General features: G+C 46.4%; 1 pseudogene; it reads left to right on the top strand.

The window, feature by feature from the left end:
* The first annotated feature begins 587 nt into the window (after positions 1-587).
* The window catches only part of LOC100464217, a 35,374-nt pseudogene continuing 15,065 nt past the window's right edge, over positions 588-20,896 (top strand).

Below are 20,896 nucleotides of genomic sequence, written 5' to 3'. Positions count from 1 at the left end.
TCTCAACCCCCAGATTTCGAGCTCATTGCATTCAGTGACACGTGATGTGCCCAAATCTCTTTTCTCGGCCAGGTCAGTCCTGAGCTGATCATGCCACCATCTGAATCTAGAAGAGAACCCCATGGTTTCCTGATACTCTGCCCTCTGGAGCTCTCAAGATCTTGGTGTCCTGACAGACTGTTCTCTGATTGCAGAAGGTTCCAATTTAGCCCCTTCCCTCTGCCTGTGTGCAAAGATCTTCCCCATTCTTTATCCCCTGGGAACAAGCTTGACTTTCAGAAAAGGAATGAGCCCCCCTCCTGCTGAGGACAGGCTGAGGAAGCTAACTGTCCCCCAAGAATCGGAAAACCAAAAGAACCACTCAGTAAATTCCATTGCAAAGTAGGAAAGGGCACCAGCCTTGGTTGTGTTCAAAAGCTTGGAGTTGGGTGAGCTGATGGGGCTCTCAGCCAGTGCCAGATGACGGGGAGTTTTATGACAGTGACACCTGGCAACTAAAGCACAGGTAAAGCTTGTCAGTTCATTGCACCTGTGCTAAACTCCAGGCAGAAGAATCACATCTCCAGGCCTTCGTGGCTGCCTCACGAATGCCATTGACCGAGAAGGAGGTGGTCGGCCAACAGGGAGCCGCGGGTCAGCTACTAGACAGTGTGGATGGACCCCGAGTCGCTCCCATCTGGCGTTGGCATGTCCTGCTGCAATGTTAGTGGGCTACGTCCTTGATTCCCGGCATCCCCCATGTTTTAAACTAAATAACAAGTTGGAGCTCTGAATAACTCTAGGAGATACTAGAGGCTGGCTACGTGTCCTGTCCTGACTTCCTTCCTAATCAAAGTTTCAAGGCATGAACCCAGTGCCCTGTCTTTGACAAGGTCACGGCTCCCGGAGGTATAGAGCCCTGCAGGGACCTGCACTTACATAAGGCACTCCTTTTCCTCCACCTTCCGACTCAAGTCAACCGGGCTTTCATTAACCTCAGCAAATGGATTAATTAAATTTGGTTAACTAGATTTGGTTAAAATGGCTAAATTAAACTGATTTCCCCTGGTAGCTTTCCTACCATACCAGATTGTAGAATTAGAAACCAATATCTATGAGTCCCCACCATGTTATAAAATGGGGTCTCCACGGAGGCAGGCACAGGTCCTAAACGAGACATGGTCAGTTCTCCAGGGACTCGCTTGAGGAGCAATGGGTTCAAATGACCATAATGGTCTCTGGGCCTGGACAGGCTGCTCCCAGGGCAGCCTTCTGAAAGTGTGCCCTGCCGTGTCTTTTACTGTGTCATTTCCAGTGTTGTTAATTGGGGACACAAACAGGGCTGCTTCCAATGGTACCTAAGCTAAGTGTTCACCGTTGCTCCGCAAGAAGCTTACTTACGCCCCCCGCAGACCCGCCCACCCTCAGAACAGACGGCCGCCGCACGTGCCAGGTGGACGCTCATGTTTTCAGCAGTGCTCATTGGAAGTGAACATCTTATAAATAATCCATGCCTGCAATCTTTGACGTGCATATACATTCAGCAAACCAAACCCAACAGATTACATTCCGAGTGGTTCGGAAGGAAGACCTGTGACATCTGTGGCCTTTCATTGCCCAGACAGACAAAGGGTGCAGCTGTAAGCTGGGGTAGTGCTCTCCTTGCCTCCTTCAATTATACTTCCTATTTTCATCGGGCTGTGTGTTCTAATAAAATATGTAGAATTCAGGTGTAGGTCTCTTCTCTCTCTCTCTCTCTCTCTCTGTGTGTGTCTCAAAAGTGAACAGGATGAGAAAGAAAGAACTTGGCTTTCATGGGTTTTGGGGGGCCAAGGCAGGTCTGAGTAATTGGAACCAATTAACTTAAGTGAAATTTTCTGAAGCTGTATTTCATGTGAGTGTTTGGCATTTTCAGGAGAAGGCTGTAATTATGTTGCTTGGAAAAATAATTGGTGGTTTGGAGCCACACAGATGTACGGTGCCCCTGAAAAGAGATGCATTTTCTGAGAGTGATAGGAAATGTGGTGATTCTTAGGACCCATTCCCCAAATTCCTTTTATACTTATTTTGTCTCTTGCATCGGTTCCTTCAAAACCACGAGAGCTTAGCCTACTTCTGCAGTGCTGTTCAGGGAGTGAGGTGGGGGAGCTGGAGCTGAATTTTCCATATTCATGCCCTCAAATAGACCCTCAGAGGTCCCCAGTGGGAGGGAAAGGGAAACTCAAGCCCGGTACAATAACATACGCTTCTGGGGGCTCCACGCTCCTCAAATCTATTTTTAAAAGCCTGCTTTAGTAAATTATATATAACATATAGCCCATCATGAATGTATGTGTACAAAATGATGAAATGGAATCACTTCGGGGTGGGAATGTCATTCAGCTCCTTCCTTCATCCAAGTTAGCATCAAAAGTGAGTCACACAGCCCGGCCTCGATGTTGGGCCCCTGAGGTGTGCCGATGACTGCCACTTGTCTCCCCGTGGGCTTTTTTTTTTTTTTTCCCCAGAGCCATGGCATGCATGGACCATTGGGCTCCCTGGAAATGACCACATCAGTCTAACTCCATTGTCTGGCATTGAGAAGTCATGGGTAGGGAGAAACCACTGTTGTCAGCCCATTTGTGAAACTAGGGGTCTGATTTCTCAACTCCTAGTCTCAAGGGTGAGGAATGGGTGGGACAGTTTGAAACTGAATTCCCCAAAGTCACACTGGAGCTGTAGCAAAGTAAAAAAAAAAAAAAACCCCAAAACAAAACAAAACAAAACCCAAACAAACAAAAAACACAAAAAGGTGTTTGATGCCTGGCTCCCCAGCACCGCATAGGAAGAAAAGTAGATGCTTCTCTCAGCCACTGAATTTATTTCATCTTCCTGAAGGTCTGGTACTTTCCCCCGTGGAGCCTCCTTTTGAGCAGGGCTACTCCCTCTATAGCAGCCTTTGCTTATTTGAGGGCAGCACACTGGATGCAGCCTCAGAGTTTCCTTCATTTGACTCTCCTTGGCCAGTTCACAGCGGCAACCTGTGTCCAGCGCCCCCTCCAAGCCATGGGAATGGAAATGGGAGTAAAGGGAGCTTTTCATACGCGGCCCTTTATAAGGAACTGACTGAGGGGCTGTGAGACACGGAGTCTACCAGGACTGGCAGATGAGTTCGGAAAGAGTCTCTAAAGCCCCTCCAAACCGGGCAACCCCCTAAGCAGTGTCCAGATTGAAAAATCAGCCTACATTGAAAGAAATGTTGGAGGGGAAGAAGCATGTCTGTCCTCCCTTCTTGTACAAAGTGCTTCAAGGAGGAAGAAGAAATGGGCTGCAAGGCAGAGAGGGAGCCTCCCGACTGACAATCAGGTGGTGGCGAAGGTTGTAGCGTGAGGGCGACAGTTCCAAGCCCAGTCTTCCTGGGCCAGAGCAGCCAGAAACCACACAGGTCATGCTTAACTCGCCAGGAGGCATGGAAGGAAGTTGGGAAAGCCGAAGAGGTGGTGTTCCTCAGCTCAACAAGTCCATTGACATTTGCTTGCTGGCCTCTGGACAACAAAATACCATAAGGCAAGATCATGAAGTAAAGGAAAACGGATGCCTTTTGAAACCAAATGAAATACTCTGGGCTGAGTTCCAGAGCATAGTCCTAAATTCTTCTTTTGGGGGGGGGAGGAGAGGGGGCTAAATTTCATTAGCTAAGATCCTTTAAAGCATCATTCACATGCAGTTTTGGAAATGAAGAATTTGCCTTTTAATGACAAATCTGCATTTCATCATAAAGATGGAACATGACATCCTTGGCTTGGCTATTCTCCTGAGAAGTAGGCCCTTGTTTGTACAGTGTGTTTAGAATAGAGCAGAGACAAAGACTATGGCAAATTTATTTCAGGCACAAGAGCGTGGACGCATATAAACATATGAAGCCGGGACCATGAACAATGCAGCTTCTATTCGAAGTGGTCCAAATCCCACTTAACAGAACTCCAGAAATAATTTCATTATTCTATTGTTTCCAATTGCAACTCCAAAGACAGGACAAGTCACAAATATAAGAAATGTTTCAGAAGGGCTGAAAAAAATATTAACATTTTGATAACGTGGGCCCAACGTGTCGGAGGCATTGTGTGAGGGCAGTTAATGTCAAACGCGAGTTTAAGTACTTAAATAATGCGCGATGGGAATGATTTGGGCTTCTACGCTACTCCAATGCTTCAAAATACAACGCCTTTAAAACTGCATAATAAAATGATATTTATAGCCTAATTGTATAGGGCCTTGTTTCAGATAGCATTTTGCTACTGTAAGGAATAACTAAACCAGACGGCCCTGTTTGAGACCGACCAAAGAGCAGGTCAAACATAGTTATAATCAGCTCCACTCGTAACAACTGCTCTTGAGGTCATTGGTCTTGTGTAACGGGTTGGTTTCGTGCCCATGAAGGAAAATTTCAGGGATCCTTGAAGGAAAAGTTCAAGGATGTGGGACTTCTGCAGGTGTTCCTTCCACCAGCACCATGACGTGACACGAGGAGAGAGTTGGAGCGATGATCTGTGGTTGGAACTAGATATTTTCACAGGAAATAGGAACATGATAAAGGCACAGTTATCAGGGGCAGTGACCAGCCCCTCTCCTCGGGACCAGTGCGCTTATATTCCCGAGCCCTTTTGTACTGAGGAAAGCCTTTGGGACCAAGGCAGTTCAGAGTGTAAGTTCCACATTCTCTTTTCTCTCTTTTGTGTTCTGTGGTTCCCTTGCAGACCACGTGGTAGAGGTGGAGGTGACAAGAGACGGGAGATACCTGGACGGTTTCATGGTGCAGAGCCTCTTGCTATCCCCTAAATCTCGTAAGATTGTGATGGGAGGAACAAGAAATCTTTATTATGTTAAGGTGCTGAAACTGTAGGGTTCATTGTAACAGAGTCACGTATCCTAATACAGCATCCTCATCTGGAATCAATGAGATAATTAATTCAAGTAACCTCTTTGCCTAAAACTGTGGACAGAGCCTGGGAGATATTGGACCCAAGACAAGGTATATCTACCAAGTTCTGCTCAAAGGATGACACAGCCAAATATGTCAGCCACTTTCTCGTAGTTTCCCACTGTGCTGCCACTATTCTTCACACAGAGTCACATTCCATGAGAAACCGGGGCCCCGAACAAACAAGCCAGATAACTACACCAAAATAAGTCTTTCATTTCTCTCCAAATAAGCTGGGGTGTGTGTGTGTGTGTGTGTGTGTGTGTGTGTGTGCGCACGCATGCACGCACGTGCATATGAATACATGGTTTTAGTTGCCATTCCGAGTCTTTGCCTTGGGACGAGGTTCATATATTCACTTAAAGCAGGACTCCCCAGAGGGGCCAGGTAGCTGCTTCTAGGGGATTCTTTGAGAAATCTTTCCCCAAATTTCGACTTGGCATTGGTGTGCAAAAATCCTAGAGGATGTCAAAGCATGATTCTTCTTATTCTTCTGAGAGGGAATCATATTAAAATGATTCTCCTGAAGAGTCAAGCTCAGAAATGGACAGTTGGCCAACAGAAGCCTCGTCCACAGCAAGGATAAGAACTCGATCCTCTGTAGTAAAAACAACACCTACCACTTCTCTACCACCCTTCACACTAAAACCACAACCGGTGTGCATTTAAACGATTCAAAATGCCACATACATTCAGTTCTGTGCCTGGGCCAGGCAGCTCCCCAGGCAGATGGCGTGCAGCGTTTGAAAACTCGGTATTATTTAAATGAAACAAGCATCCCATTGCTCTCGATCATACTGAACAATGAAGATTTCACACCCAGCGATCCCATCAGTGGAGCTCCCTCTGTCTCCATTTGCAGCGTTGGACAGATAAATAAATACTCTTTAGATCAAGTTATTTGCCTGGTGTTGTTCACAGAGACAGAGATTCTAACGATCACGTTGGCGTAGCACCGGGTCATTACCGTCTTCCTCTGAGACCTGCTGTTTGAGGGAGGAGTACGCAATATGCTGCGATATGACTTTAAGAAAGTATTAATGTGCCTAAGATGACTTGGAATTGCCAGCCTTCCTGGTTGTTGGGGGGACATTGGAAGGAATCAACGAACATTTCCAGGAGATTACAGATACCGCAGGGGAAATGGTTAGTTAGCGCTGTGCACACAGACTGACTTTAGACACCTGCAAAGAACAGAATTGTTGCAAAAGAAAGGGAAGGAAAAGATAAAGCCAGAATGCAGTACTCCATTCGGATATAATAGCGCCCTCCCCTTCCGACGCCTCTGTACCATTTTCCAGTTTCTCTCACTGACTGGGTGACCCAGTTCCACCTGGTGCATCCTGGGCTGCCTTACTTGCTGAAGAACCTTGGTGATGGGCGGCAACTGACTTGCTCTCTGTGCTTAAGAGAAAGCAGGCTGAGAGCAGGGGGGGGATCAAGCCTGCATTCATCTCCAGAAACCATTCCCACATCTCAGTAGGACAGATCCTGACCGTAATCCCTCTCTCGGCGATCTGTTCTCCTTGCCCTTGGTACCTGAGATTCACACTCCGCACTTCTGCTCATTCTTGGGAGAAAGGCATTTATTGGGACAGAGCAGGAACCCGAACTCCCGAGGGCTTACATGGGCAGTCATCGCGATGGCCTGCTCTCTGCTCGCTGACTTCTGGAGACCATGGGCAGAAGTGACAGGAGCCTACAAGAACCAGGCTGTGACAGCCAGGAAGCTAATGTGCGTTACCACAGAATCCACCGAGGGGAAAAACTTTGAAACATTTTAAAAATGCAGGTGCACAAATTACTCATGCCAGGAGCGGCGGTGGCACTTTGTAATAAAATCTTATGTTTATTTTCCACTGTTGAATACACATACCTTAGTGTTCCCAGAGAGAGAAGCCCGCAATGCTATCCAATGAACAGTTTGCAGACGGATTAAATACATGTGCCAATGAAATAAAACGTGCAGATTTGGGGCTTTTTGCCTCCTACCTTTGCTCTGGGCCCAGAGCTCCCCAGTGATGACACGGGAGGTTTGTGCAAAGATCTGAAGTTGAGAAGGATTAGTTTGAGAGTCAGATGGAAAAAGGACACAAATGAAAATACTTCTGCACGAGCCTGACAACCAAAACTTAGCAATGAGTGATTTCCTAGCTTTGGAGCCTGTGATAAGTGATAGCAGATGAAGGACGTTTCCAATGGTTTCGGGGCAGATGGGGCAATGGCCAGCGAAGCACTGTGGCATTTAACAGTCAACAGGACTTCGTGGTTCTCGTGGAAGATTCGGGGGGTGGTGAGCACGGGCTATATGTAAAGGTCTTCATTGTTAATATTTTTTCTGAGGCATCTAGTTTGCAGGGGCACATCTTCGAGTGACTGCTTCCTGAGAATGCATTCATTCGAGCCAAAGTTTATCTGAAGTCTCACAGTTAATAGCACTATTACTGGGACTGTTTAGGGTGCCAGCTTGTAGAGGACAAGGTGCCGGCACTAATTATCTAGAGGAGTTCAAAAACCACACGATGTACAGAAGAAGGACATGAGCCCTTCAGACATTGAGCTCCGTAGAGGGAAAAGGGAGATCCGTCTGGCTGAGGTGGTCAGGGAGGAGATGTGCAGGGCCAGCCAGGCTCCAGGCGGCAGGTATGAGGCATGACCCCGTGCTTACGGAGAGGGGTGGAGAGCCAGCTCTAAGAAGGATGGGAAGACGTCTGCAATTGCTGTCCAGGATTTGGTTGGGAGAGGAGAAGCGGAGAGTCCTGGGAATGCACGTGGCTGTGCTGCTCTGTGACCCAGGGACACAACCCGTGATTTTCAGGCCTCTTCATTCCACAGACTGCCCTCTGGACCCTAGGGCTTCTGTCATTTGCTAGGTCCGGCTGGCTTTCCCTGGGGGTCCCTCAGATGGCTATTCAAACTGGTAACGAAAAATCCAGAAGACATGTTGACTAAACACCATTTGTGCACAACACACACACACACACACACACACACTAGTGCTACACTGGCCACTCCCCCACCTACTCCACCATCGGCATGTCTGAGGCTGGGCAGCCAAGGGAGCTGACCTCCTTGAGAAGAGAGGAGAGCGATTCCAGCCCGCAGTGCAGGGAGTTAATATTCTGGTGTGCCTATTGTTCCGGGGAGGAGGAAAAGAGAGGGCACAAAAACAAATCTCTTCGTGTCAGAAATCCTAACAAGGATGCACAATGGCCTGCTTACCCCCAGCCTGGTGACAGAATTTGCATCTGCCACAAAGGGGAGCCCGGTCTCCTGTCTATCCAGAGCTTTCAATCTGTTTTGGTTCTCCAGGCCCTCCTCCGAGGCGGGGTGGAGATGGCACCAAACCTTGTCCTCGGCATTACACGGACGATGGTGGGGTGCAGGGAGGGGTCGGCCCTCCCCGTGGCCCACTGTCCCCTCAAGGGCACAAAGGAGAGCGGGGGACAGAGGAGAACCCAAGAGCGATTTCCCCCCTGCTCCGCACACTAGCCCCGGCCCATTGTAAATCGGGTAATTGGCATGTGCAGATTGATCAGCGGTGGTGTGCCGCACGCTCAACAGGGGATCAGCTGTGGCATCTGTACAGCTGGGCAAACCTGGCACGTAGGTGCGTCAGCCGGCGGCCGGGAGCTAGCTCTCCGTCAGCAGCCATCTTGTTCCGTGTGTTTGTTTAAGCAACCACAGATACGAGAGAGACACAGGGAGAGGGGGAGAGAGACACAGCGAGAGGGGGAGAGAGACACAGGGAGAGGGGGAGAGAGGGAATTTCCACCCCCCTCTCTCTTACAGATCTGTCCTGAGGTTTAGAATCTTCTTTCCCACTCCAAGCACTCTGGGCCATATTAGATTCTATTTTTGTGCCCCCTCTTCCACCGGAATGAGGTTTGCTTTGGCATCTGAGCTACCACCTGCCGTATGCTCTTTAGTTCCTGTTTGCTGTAAAGCTTGCTTTGGGTCTTGGGTATCTTCACAGCTCATTCTGTGGAAGAGAAAGGAGCATTCCGGTCTTGAGGTAACTCCCAGTAGGTCACCAGCCTCCTCCAGATGGAACTCTGCCCTGCTGTAGCCTCCATGAAGATCAGCTGCCTCCAGCTTTAGCATTTTTTTTTTTTCCTGTCTAACAGGCAACAGCCCTGAGAACAATTGTCTTGGAGGAGGGAGGAAGGGACGAGGCTGAACACTGCCATGCAGGGAAGGGAGCCATTTTTAAAGCCCTTCTGAAATGTTCAGTTGTACACTCAAGATCCCAATTGTTGCGGAGCTTCAAGCAGGTGAAAACATGAGATGAAAGGAAATGAAGTGGCTGCTGACAGACTGGAGAACATGGCTTAATCAGCAGCTCGAATCGATGAGTCCAAGGCTGGCTGCCCCCAGCAAAAATCAATGGGGGAAAAGGACTGCTGGCCCAGATTCTTCCAATATTTGTACCTGCCCTGAGACCACCCAGAACTCTTCCTACGCCATGGGGGCTTTGCCCCAAATGATCACGTAGGCTGTAATTTAGCTGTCCCCTGAAAACTTCCCAGAAATCCAGCCTCCTACCCCGCATTAATAAAGAGAGGCCAACTGTTGTAGTGAGCAACCTCAAATCCCAACGGACTGACACAATAAAAGTTTATTTCTCCCTCATCCAGAGTCCAATGTGGATATTCCTCTTCTGGCAGTTTTCCTGGGTGGCCCTTTTCCAAGCCGCGACTCAGAGGTCCAGGCTTCTCCCTCCTCGAGAGGCTTCCAACTTGAGTCTTGGGCTCATAGAAGCAAAAGAGAGCATTGGGAAGGCATGTTGGGTGCTTACCCTTCTTGGCCCGGAAGTAACACTCAGCTCCTTCTGCTTACATTCCATTAGCTTGTATTTGTCATCTGGTCCCACGTAGATGTGCGGAGTCAAGGAGATATAAAGCCCTGGCTAGATACTTTTGGGGTTAAGATGGTTGACCCTGCCACTTCCCCACCAAATAATTGCCACATCCCCTGACAAATAAAACTCAGAGTTATAGGACCACCGATTGGAAATGTTTCTCTATTTCTACTTACTCCATACCTCCTCTTTATTGCTCCAGAAAGCCAACATTATTGGGTCCGATTTGGCCTGTTCCACCATCTTTTGCCTCTTATTGTCTAAGTTTCATTAAACTTCATAGGCCCTATTTTCCTTTGTCTTTGTACTTGTTTTGTTGTTCTCTGGAATGCCTCCAGTTGCTATGCATGTAGTGTTGGTTCTTATCCTTAAGGTAAATCATTTGCCTACGGTTGTTTCCCATTGTGAGCAGTTTCAAGTTGTTTAATTTAACAAAATTCCTGAGCTTGGAATTGTAGGTGATCTTAAAGTTATTATTTTTCACTTATCCTGGCCTTCCAGAGCACCAGGAGGTTTTCCAATATGCCTTACAAAAGCTCAGGCTAGCGTGTAGCCGATGACCAGCTGAGACATGCTGCGTGTGGCAGTGCCCAGCTCAGATCTTACCCACAATCTTCGTCTGCAGCTGTTCACTGAATTTGTAAGTGCTGAGATGCCAAGGAGTTACCAAAGAAGTAAGACATGGTATTCCTCCAGGGAGAATCTCCAGCCTTCCTACCTATTCAACAAATCATCTTTAGACTCCCACTTTCCATTAACATTTTCTTTATAAGTTACCTAAAATGGAATCGTAATGTCACCCCCCTATTTAAGGGCCTGAATGGGTCTCACTGATGGTATCAGCAAGGCCACACTCCTCTGATGTTTCGAGGCGTCCACAAACTGAAAATGTCCTGCTCGTGAACATTCAATTATCCACTGAAGAAATGTTTACTGCCCATGACTATGTGCACTGGTGTAGGCACCAAGGAAATGAAAATGGATTAATATGGTTTTTGACCTCAAAGAGGTCATGGTCTTGTACAGGAGAGAGATAGGAATGAAGACAAATAATTCTAATACAGTGCAAGCCCTATATTTTTGTTTTGTTCAAGAGACCAGGTTGCTGCAAAATGAAAAATTGCTTAGCTCTGCCCAAGAAGAAAAGAGATCAGAGAAAGTTTGCTTCAAGGAAAATATAATGCTTGGGTTGCATCTTGAGAAATGAGACAGAATTTTCCTTATAACCAAGAAGGCTATATGAAAAGAACAATCTAGCCTACAAGGATGGATTTGCAAAGAAACAGGCATAAATTAGTAGTGCGTCACAAAAAAAAAATCTCGGTGAGATAGGAACTTAGAGAGTATGCATGGGTGTAGGTGGTGGGGTGGGGGGTGGGAAACAGCAAAGATCATTTTAGGTGGAAAGATCCAGAATAATCCTGATTGCCATGGCTTAGGATCTAACAAGGCTTCTAGAAGGGGAGAAGGAGGACAAGCTATTCTTCTGAGTGGTTCTTGCCGTGAAGAAGGAGCCCATAGGTTCTGCTCTCCAGGCTGTCTTCAGGGGTCAGACCACTATGCTTTCTGCCTACACTGTCATAGCTTTCATTCCCAAAGCACCTTCCTGACCTGTGCCTTTGCAAATGATATCTTCCCCACATCCCAAACTTGGCTGATTCTTTTGCAAACACCCCATTCCACATTGATTGCAAGCAGAGTGAATCAGCCCCCATGCCATTTGTCCCTAACTTATCTCCAATAAGTTCACTTGAGAAGCTCTCTCCCCCCTAACTAGATGGAGGGAGTGAATTATCTTCTACCACTTGTATCCCCCACTATACTCAGCAGAGAGCTGGCCACATAGAAATTGTAAAATATATACTTATTGGTTCATTGAAAGGGAACATTTCATGAGGTCAGCTTATGCTCACATGTATTAGAATTACCTTTGGTGGTTGTTGGACTGCAGATATCGGGGTCCCAGTATCTGTTAAGTCAGCTGTCTAGAGGGGGTTATCTGAATATTTAATAAGTGCCCTAAGTGGTTGGCTTTTTTTTATTTTATTGGGAACATGGAAATTTGAGAACCAGTGGCCTAGCACAAGGGTTACTAAGCTTTTTCTGTGAAGGGTCAAATAGTAACTAATTTAGGCTTTGTGGATCGGATATGGTCTGTGTTGCATATTCTTTTTTTGTTTTTTCTTCAATCCCTTAAAAATGTAAACACCATTCTTAGTTTGTGGCTTTATCAAAACAGGCCCTGGACTTTAGTTTTGCCAGCTCTGGCCAAGAGGACAGATTTCTCATTCCCCTTTAAAGTCTTTGGAGACATGTAAAATCCAATGAGCCCAGGTGTGGACAGTCCAGAGAGAGAGAACTCCACTTCCATTCTTTCCAGGGAGCAGGGCCTACTGGCCCTACAACCTTCCCTTGTACCCTGGCACCTTGGGACTGTGTCCAGGCTTCTTGGTGGACGTTGCCTGGTCTGACCCATGGGACAGTTGATTCCCTCTGCCAGTTCCTGGGACCCACACCTCTTGGTTCCCTCTCCACATTGTCACATTCATACCAGCGAAGGAGGCACTAAGGCCAGAGAAGGAATCGCAGGTCCCAAGCGCCCTACCTCTCCCAATCTGTACTTAGCAAATTGCTTCCAGGAGGCATCTGAATCTCAGCTTCTAAATGGCCTCAGGACTACCTGTTCAATGCCCACTCCACTATTCCCTGTTGTCAGTCCTCCGTGGGCTTTTTCTTGCGGGACAGCAGAAGCCCCATCCCATCCTGCCACTCACAGTGTGACAATGGTTAAGAGATCGCTCTTCTCTTTCAGCTCCTCGGTTAGATGTGAATTTGCACAGGATGATTCAATATATTTTCCTTATGTGTTCTTCAGTATGTTTGTACTGCCGGGTGAATTTTTGACATTTCAGTGTGCTGCTTTAAGCTGCCCATGTTAGGGACCTGCCCCTGACCCTGGGTAGGGCTTTTAAGCAAGAAGAGCTGGGATAAACACATACAAGTGTCCTTTGTAGTGAGCGCCAGTGCCCAGGTAGCCCTTGGTTATCTGCTGTTCAGTCCTCCCGAGGTCATGATGAAAAGGGTAGCGAGCCCTCCTCCCGAGATGGTTTGTAAGCAGTCCTGCCTGCAGGCTCAGGGTGGACAGGATGACCCCTCCAGTCCCATCCGGCCTTGGGATTCTATGATTTCTCACCTGAGTCCATTTTGTGCCCTGGGCTCACGCACATCAATTAGAAACACAACAGTTTACGCTTCTACAGGAGGGAGGAAAATGAACCATAGCAGTCTTCCTATCCGAACCAGACCTCGTTTTTCCAAGTCACCACCTTACTCTCATCTGTAAAGCGCTAAATAGCCTGAGACCCAGTTATCTTTGTGACAATCTCTCCCCAGGTGCCCCATCATGGTAATTATGCTCAGCGGGAAAGCTCTAGCTGCCCATCGCTGGAGTTAAACTCATTAAGAGGAGAGGCTGAGAAATCTCCACAGAGGGCCCCCGCCCTTGAAATGATGGGCATTCCCCTTCCTCGGCTACCAGGATTGGGCGTTGGAGGAGTTTGGGGTCTGGTGTAAGACTCTAGATTGCCACAGAGTTTGCTTTAACCTGGATTTGCTGCTCTGATTTGTACTTTGGGTTTGCTCCTGGGTCAGGAGAGAGAAGAGCAGAGGCGAGGCCATGAACAGCTTCCCTTTGATGAAATGAAGGACAGTTGAAACAAAGCCATTTGGTTGCTTATTCCGGGTATTGAAAACGATGGGTTGGTGGAGGAGAACACTCCCTTCTAAGTGATTAGCGAAAAGGAATGGAAGTTTCTGGAAGAAAAACAGTCAAAGTTCAGAAACAGGGATGTCAGAACCTGGGAGAAGGGCTTAGCTATGAAGAGAGAAATATGTTGAAGGAAGAGAAGGAAAGCGGGAGAGGACAGAGGGGAACTCAAAGAGATAAGGCACTCTCTAGGGGAATGAGAACATTCTGGTGTCTCAGATTTTGATGGGTTAGATTTTTTAAGAGACAATACAAAAAAATCTCCACTTGTCTTGTCTAATGAAACGAAATGTCAGACATGACCTGCACTAAAAGACAAGAAGTGAAAAATGTGTTCATGGTTGTGTAACTTGTAACTTTAACGGTCAAAAATAGACGCCACCGAGGCCACATCCTATTTGTCTAAGTTGGGCACCAATATTACTCCTATAATGGTCAAGAAGGGGCCACCCTACTCAAATGTCTATCTGTGACAATACCTGGAAGAATCTTCCGATGCTTCAATTTATGAAGACAATAAAAACATTAATTGAACTTGCTGAACATATGCCATGAAACGAGAACTATGTGCGGTAAACCATAAAGTATGATTATATGCAAGAAACCATAAATGAATCTATACTGGAGGTCTGTTACCAAGTTCCATTTATTCCTCATAAAAGAAATAGTTACCAAAAAAGAAAAAAAAAAAAAACCCACCCTCATACATGGTTGTGGGTAAGACTAGTCTTTGTTCTGATTTGGTTGAGATTTTTCTTCTTGGATCTCCAAGTGGTTCTAAATCTCTTAGAGGTCTCCCATACAGTTCTGAGCCCATAGATGTCTGCACTGGAATTACTGGAAAGCACTGGGTTTACTGGGTTCTAAATGACCCCAGGTAATTTAAAGTGGGGGGGGGGAAGGGAATCCATTGTATTTCTTCCCTCTCTCTCTGCTTTGGGTGGCGTTTCTGCCACCTCTTCTGTGGTCCCAGGTCCTGGGTCTGGCCCTCCCTCCATGACCCCACTTGCTACTGAACTCTGGGCTCTGCAAATACCATGCCTCCCTCGGATCTTCAGGCCCTAGAGGCTTCCTGCTTCTATAAACCTCTGGGTTGCCTTTCTGCCACCTGTTTCTTATTTTTGTTTTGCAATTCTCCCAACACCTTTGTGACTAGCACCCCCTATAAAAGTCCCCCCTGAACAGAATCAAGCTCTGTGTTTCTACCTCAGTTCTGGCTTTCTATAGACACTCAGTGCTCCTTGCAGAATATGATTAGATAGCATGTGTTTTTTTAATTAAAAAAGCCGGGCCTATACTAAGGTCTTGCTCAAGGGCATTCGCTTTTCTCCAAAGCCCACTTCAACATACCAGAGGAATATGGTTAGAGGTTGGCTGCTTTCCACTTCTGCCGATGGCCTGTGTGTGTGCCTGAGCCGAGATGGAGCTACATTACTCCTTTTGTTGGAAGAATAACTTCTAACAAGGACCAAGGTTCAAAATGCATCCCTCATTGGGCAGAAGCATTGAATCAATGGCTTCCCCTGCGAATCATTGTTCAAGTCCTCCGTGACTAGAGCAGATTAGCGTCTTAGTGTCTCACCATTTCACACGCGTGGTGGGCTTAAGCGAAAGCAAGGTTAGTCCAGAAGCCATTCATGTGATTTGTTGAGCAAAAGAAACAGAGGCAATTTTCCAGGGAGAAACTATCAGGGAAGGGAAGAATAAGGGCCCCAACCCCAGGAGCTGAGAACATTTTTGAAACCCCAGGAGAGCTGAAGACATTGACCTCCTAAAAGCCATGCCAGAGTGTATGGGGCATTAAGAGAGAGGATGTTTAAGTGCCACTTGATTAAGGAATCCCAAGGGAGACAAATATAATAGGAATGAGGGGGGAGGGTCAGAGGACCACGCTCAGTCATTCAATAAACACTTTCAGAAACACCTTCTATCTGCTAGAGACTATGCATTTGGCTCAGGGACTAGGGAGAAATAAATGGAACTGTCTCTGCCCTCATGAAGTAAATAAAAACTGAGTTGAAAGGAATCACAAAGAGTTCAGGGAAAGAATACAGATGGTGCGTAACATATTGTACAAGTCAAGGTGTGAAAAGGGAGGAACTAAGGCAGAAGACTGAGATGAGCCTGGGTCTAATGAAGACTGCAGAGAACGACAGAAAATAGAAGCTTAATTCCGCAGAGCGAGAGGGGCTGGGGCAGGATGAAGTTTCTCACTCTGGGTCAAGCGAGTCTTGGCCGTCGAACAAAGTCCAGTGTTTCTGCCTGGGCACATAGTCATTCTTGAATAGCAGCTTGCAACACACCAAAGCACAGTGTTCTTGTTCCAAGTGGAATGAGATGCGGAAGGATGTACACACCGAGGGGAACTGGCTTGTTTGGGGTTCAAAAACATAAGTTTTGTCCCCTGTTCTCTTACCGCTCCCCCCACCAAAAAATCAAGAAAATCGTCATGTCCACCAGCTACTCTGTGTTCCCGCACACGTATCTCGTATTGACACTGTCGGTAATTAGAGTTCGCTCGACATGGAAATTGTGTGTATTTATCAAGGACTGAACAGAATAGAATTTACTCTCTAGTACACAGGCACGGTAGGTCACCATCTCCATAAAACTCTGGTTTGCTTTGCGTGTAGATTTTAGAGATTTAATTCTTAATTGTGAGCTTCTTTACTTTGCCAGCTCCTCCTCCTACCGTGAGGACCTTTTGCGTGGAGTTTTCATAGACTATTTTTGTTAACGCGTATTTACATACTTAAGAGTTGCTTGTTTAATGAGGCAATTGAAACAAATAGTGTAATCATGTGTTTATAAGGCTTAATGATAGACCTTCATGTACAGTGACAAAATTATGACATCTAGTCTCATTGTAAAAATTGTGCTTAAAATTTCAGGAGGCAAAAAAAAAAAAAAGGAATTTTCCCTCTTGAGTTTCGGTGTCTCAGATGTGTTCAGATTCATTCGGCAAATTGCTGAGAGGAATACAACTGCTTTCGAGACTCAGTAAATGGGAATTTTGAAGAGCACAAAAGTGCATCCGTGTTCGATTTTCAACCTACTTTTAATTTAGATAGCTGAGAAAATGACAGAACTTTCCTCGGAGTCAAATTCCCTCCCACTTGAAATCACAATACAGGATGTCAAAATCAGACAGTGGAGAGTGAATGTTCCTGTGATCCCGGTGAATCACTGAGATGGGATAGTGCTTTCCCTCCTCTGCTTTACACCGCTTTGGCGTTTGGCTTTCACTCGGGTGTATAAAACCCGCTATAGGACCATATCGGCCATCCCAGCTACGATAATAAGAGGAACTTCTCTTTGTGGCGTGTCTCCGTGTTCCAGCTGGCATTCGGACACAGCTCAGGTGGACTTCTAGCTATGCCACTACCGGGCAGGAGTCCGTTCTTACTGATGTGTGATTCTCAGATGGCCCCCGTGTTCACTTCTCATTATGGAATTGGTATTTAACATTCTCGGCCCAGGAATGCCAAGTGAAGTCACATGGCTTCAGTGGCTGAGGCCCCTCACCCGGTCCAAAGCCTTTGCTGGAGCGTATTGAGTCTGAAGGGAATTTGCCCCAGCGGGGGCTTCTGGGGAGCGGAGACAAGGGGCTGCAGCGGCCTGTGTGCAGGCAGTTGTGAGGATGTCACTAGATCCACGACCAGCGATGACAGCGTTCTGCAGCCGTCGTCCTGAGCCGGGGTCAGGCTATCTTTTAAACTGCCGATGGCTCTCAGAAACGCACTCAGCTAATTGCAAAACATCCCAATCTTTATGGAGGGTCCAGTGTAATCCCCATCGCTCCTCCTGAAGTGGCCTGTAGTTAGTATGATGGCTCTTCCTTAAATCATGGTTGCATTATGTCAAATAGAATTTGCCAGACATCAGCTTGCTGAATGCAGTAATTGATCATTATTCCTCAAGAAAGGTTAAAAAAAAAAAGCAACAATTAAAGAAACCATGAGAGAATTTATTAAAGCAAGGAGGAGAGGAATTCTCCAAAATGCTTTCATCAGGTTAACTGCAAGGAGATGAGGAGAAATATAGAAATGGTACTTTGGGTCCGTCATTGATTTGCTCAGAGGCAAAGCCCTGGAAAAAAACAACTGATCAATGCGGGAGGGATCGGTTCTGCTAGACGCCCTGTCAACGTCCCTCTTCACATGGCAGCATATTAATTGCAGCAGCGTTTGCTCTGAATGGATTTCCTTATGTTCATTCATTCATTTATTTGTGAATTCATTGTTAAATACGTCATTCAATCATAGGGGCTCAGATCACCTAGCGACCCTGCTATTTGCTCCTCTGGTACTGCCAATGCTGGGCTGCCTCAGAAGAAAGAAACAGGGAAAAAAAGACTCATTGAATTTTCTTACAGTTTTAGATCGGGGTGTAATATCAATAACTTTAATGGAACCGGAGTTGGTGCCCTGATAGGAACCCTGCTGCTCCTCAAATAAATGGCCTGGCTCCACCTCAGCATTTGTCTGCCAGGGCTCGGCTTTATCAGGGCACCAACTCAGATTCCATTAATGTTATCTCTTAATTAGCTATGCGATTAACCTGGGTTCCTCCTGCACGATAATGAGTCGAAGACAGAACCACAGAAGTTCAGCTGCCTTATAATTCCCTCTCCAGAAGCCAAATCATTCTGGAAACCATTCCAGGAAAAAAAAAACAACACCACTCAAAGCAGTTCTGATCCCTTCTTCTCTTGGATACGGGGGTGAATTTTGCACTCTTTGGAGGGAAAAGCAATTGGGATTTTAGCTAACATTTATGACGCTTGGTACCAGACACTGTTCTAGTGCTTTCTATTGATTATCTCATTTAATCTTTACAGCAGGACTATAAGGTAGGTCCTGTTGCCATCCCCACTTTACAGAGGAGGAAATTGAGATACGGAAAGGTCAAAACCTCTGTCCCAAGGTCACACAGGTGGGAGATGACTGAGCCAGGATCCAAGTGCAGGCGGGAAACAGGGCAACTAGGCAGGCAGTCATTCCTCTGGGATCCTGAGTACAGAACTCAGCGTTAAAGGAGTCATCAGATAAGGGCAAACACAGCCCCTGCACCCGCTTTGAGGTTGACTGTCCCAGCCGAGCCCCCAGGACATTTTCCTCCCACTGGGCGCCTCTGCGGCAGGTGCATTCCCGGCTGCACAGGGCAGAGAAGAGCCCTCAACGCTTAGATTTTCTGCCTGTAGAAATTTCTCTCCAGTAGATCTCAAGGGAGCTGGGGCTTGCACTGGTGGACTTGGATGGCCCTGGGCAAAATGTAAAGATGGAAAAATACCTTGGCTTGCCTGCTTCTCCCATCTTTATTCTGTGTCCTTTGTCCCCTCAAAGTCAGATCTCCTCCCTCACCGCCCTCTCCCTCCCCTCTCCACCTGCTCCCACACTCTCTCCTGCTGAAATTACCCAAATCATCAGAAATGTACAGTCTGGACAAAATTAAAGAGATCATGGCCTCATCGACGCTAGCACCAGTAGAGACCACCTGAGTGGCAAGATGCCCCCTCTTGGGGGCTCCTCTTTCCCTGCAGTCTCCTCCCCTCAGCTCTCAGTAGAGAGTGGGATGGGGAGGGGAGGTGGACAGAGTTTTACAATATAAACCTAATGTCGTTAGGGAGAGAGGACCCTGCATGCAGCCCCTGAGATGACATCACCACACTGCCCCCCTCCCTGCCCTAGCCACACCATAGAGCCAGGTCACTGCCCTAGAAACAGGACACATTGGACATTGTGGACATTTGCTCCGGCTGGAGAAGAGGTGCTGTTGTCACCACCCCTCCTCCACCTCCCATTCCCTGCTTCTCCACAGCCTGACCCCTCCCACCCAGTAGAATATCATAAAGCAGTTTCCGAAGAAGTTTTAACCTCCAAGCCCCATTGTCAAACCATTCACCTTCTTTTCTTATCCCTAGAATATCCCATCACTGGGAGCCCTTCCAGAATCCTCGGGCTTCTTATTATTTGCAGTTGTCCCTATTGAGATCAGACCATAATATTATAGATCAATCAATCACATTATAGAGTGTCGATGAGAAGAAAGAAAACCCCACCAAGGATGGGTGTCTGAATGTTCCACTTTATGAATTGATGTCAAGCCATATGCAGTCCCTTAAGACTTCAAAGTCGGAGATATAAATGATCAATTCTTTATACATGTAGGTTTACCTTAAAGCTCCTTGTTTATGGGTGAGTGCTGTCCTATTATTTAACATAAAATATAAAAATTAGAAATAACAGGGCACCTGGGTGGCACAGCGGTTAAGCGCCTGCCTTCGGCTCAGGGCGTGATCCCGGCGTTGTGGGATCGAGCCCCATCAGGCTATTCTGCTGTGAGCCTGCTTCTTCCTCTCCCACTCCCCCCTGCTTGTGTTCCCTATCTCGCTGGCTGTCTCTATCTCTGTCGAATAAATAAATAAAATCTTTAAAAAAATTTTTTTAAAAATTAGAAATAACAATCTTTGGGACCATATTTAAAAACAACTACCTAAGGGTTACAAAGATATTTCTTGTTGTTCTGGTTAAGGAAACGACACGAGTTCTGCCAAGAGTGCATCTAACCTGCACATATCCCTCTGTTCCTTTCTCCCACTTTCATTCCCAGGCTGGAAAAACATGACAACAGTTTCTGTTTTACAATTTCTAGAGCTTGCAGCCTTCTAGGCAAATCTAGAAAACACCATTTCTCTGGGAATTACAGGAAGAGGACAAGATGAATTTGAAAAGCAGAAAGATGGGGAAGAGGATGAAGCTCTCTCCAATCACATATGGAGAATATCAAACACAAAAGGCACCTTAGCTCACATTTTGATTCCACTTCGCGAAGGAGTGTGATAGGGAAGGACCGCGGACTCATTTGACCACGTGGGCAGGACGGACCAAATTCATTCCTGTTCAGCTAATGGAGAGTTTCAAATAAGGTAAATGTTGCCTGTCTGATATTTATATAGGGCATTAAAACCCACAAATCTCCTGTGTGTGTGTGTGTGTGTGTGTGTGTGTGTGTGTGTGTGTGTTTCCCAAAGACTCAAAGAACAGTTTATCATCTAAGACTTGCTTTATTTTCAAAATAATGTCTGCCTAGGTGAACGCATTTTCTCTCTGAGAGCTCAAGTTTGTTTTTAAGGCAACATTAATGACTAATGGTGAGTCATCTGGTTTTGTGGCTTGGTACAGTAGTTTATATTTATATAATAGCTTAAAATTCAACTTTGAGCAATGTCCACAGCAGGGAAGAACAATTAGTAAATTCATTAATTGTGCTTTTGTGTACACTTTTATTCTCAAGGCTAATTATTTGTTTAAATTATTTTGCCTCTATC

Source organism: Ailuropoda melanoleuca, chromosome 14 (assembly GCF_002007445.2).
Source record: "Ailuropoda melanoleuca isolate Jingjing chromosome 14, ASM200744v2, whole genome shotgun sequence".
Lineage (NCBI taxonomy): Eukaryota > Metazoa > Chordata > Mammalia > Carnivora > Ursidae > Ailuropoda > Ailuropoda melanoleuca.
Note: the sequence above shows the minus strand (reverse complement) of the source record. Positions and strands in the feature narration are given on the sequence as shown.